The following is a 1899-nucleotide window of genomic DNA, read 5'->3' on the forward strand; positions in this document are numbered from 1 at the left end:
TGGGAAAAAAACCCTGCACCTCCTTCTTAAACTAAGCAACCAAGAATGGTACCCAGATGCCACTAGGCCGCTTTATGACCTCTGACCCTATGCCAATGCTTTCACAATATATAGCTGACTGTATACCAGTCAGCACCACAGCAACCCAATCCTCTGCCCACTATACGTTGAGAGAAAGGCACAAAGTCTAACTAAAACATAAAGAAGAGAAAAGGGAAGGCCTGAAGCGACTAGACCTCATCTCCAGTGGTAAGAAGAAAGGTCAGAGACCATGAGGCCCATCCTCAGTGACCAGTGAGCAAGGACTAAGCTACTGGTCAACCTGGAAAAGAAGAAATAAGTCCCACCCTACACTCTAGTCTGTCCAAATAGGTAGTGAAGTTGTAGAAGTGGCGAGAAATTTGTATAGTTCTGCAGACAGAATGGATATAGTGCTCTGTCATTCAACTCCTGGAAAACATGTTTTAACCCAATCCCACACTCTCTTCTGCACCCAGAATGCAAAAAAGGAGCGAGCCTACCACATGTTTTTGGACCTCTGCCATGAAAGCAGTGGATGGCCCTCTGAGAATTCCTGTGATTATCATACGAAAAAGGCAACAATCCCTGCCAAGACAATAATGAGCATCCTGAGGATCTCCTACACCCCACCGCTTTGGGGACTCTATCCAGTGGGGTGTACTTTTATTGACCTCCCATTCTTGCCTCCAAATGAAGACTACATTAGGCCATATAGTTTAAAGCCAACCCACTCCATAAGGTATGCAACATATTCAAACAATGTGGAGCCCTTAGAGCAGCGGTTCTCAACCTGTGGGTCGCGACCCCTTTGGCGGTCGAACGACCGGTCGCCTAAGACCATCCTGCATATCAGATATTTACATGACGATTCATAACAGTAGCAACATTACAGTTATGAAGTAGCAACGAAAATAATTTTATGGTTGGGTCACAACATGAGGAACTGTATTTAAAGGGCCAGAAGGTTGAGAACCACTGCCTTAGAGAATGAGGCAAAAAGGACAACATAAAGTAAGGAATACAGGTAATATCTCTCTAGAGAGAACAAGTGAAATTGATGAAAACAGAGAAGGGGGGGCTAAAATGTTCTTTAAAAATCAATGATAAATCATATTCTGATGTACAGTACAAAGAGAAGAGATTTTTCAAAGACCATCCAAATCCTCTCTTCCCCACTCCCCCTTTCGGCACCTCTGCACCACCCTCAGCACTTACTCTACATTTAGTCCTGGTGACGACCGGTTGCTGAATTAGCAGGACCAGGAGTACATGCAGAGAACATTCCATCCTAGGAACATCTTTAAGTTATGTAGGCTTGTTTACCACCCTGCCTGCCCTATAGAGCGAAAGCATGAAAATTTTGCCAACGCTTTCACAATATATGCCAGTCAGCACCACAGCGACCCCATCCTCTGCCCACCAAAAGGTTAACACATACAGAGAAAACAGGAAATTCAACAAAAATTAAAATCTGACCCTAGACTCCCTCTACAGTTAAATGTCTTAAGTAGTAGCAGTATCGTTCTATCACACCCACTTCATGCTACCCGTACAGCTTCCTGGCATAAGCAAATGCTTGGGATTATACAAACTGCTGCTTCTGTTTCCAGCCCAGATTTCTAGAAATGAAACCCTGGAATTGAGGGAGGAAGAAAAACAAATGTTGGCAGAAAGAGGGAGGGAAATGCATTGTCTATATAATCCCAGTTTAAGTGGAACAATCACCATTAGTTCCATCAGGCACTTTTTTTTTTTTCCTTCAATAAAACCACTTACCCAAAAATGCAGATCTGAAATACGCCCTTGGCTTAAGCCACACAAAAAGCAATTTAAGTAGACACAATCCTACAGATATCCTCAGAAAGAAATCAGGAAGAG

The sequence above is a fragment of the Myotis lucifugus genome, unplaced genomic scaffold (assembly GCF_000147115.1).
Source record: "Myotis lucifugus unplaced genomic scaffold, Myoluc2.0 scaffold_94, whole genome shotgun sequence".
NCBI classification, from domain to species: Eukaryota; Metazoa; Chordata; class Mammalia; order Chiroptera; family Vespertilionidae; genus Myotis; species Myotis lucifugus.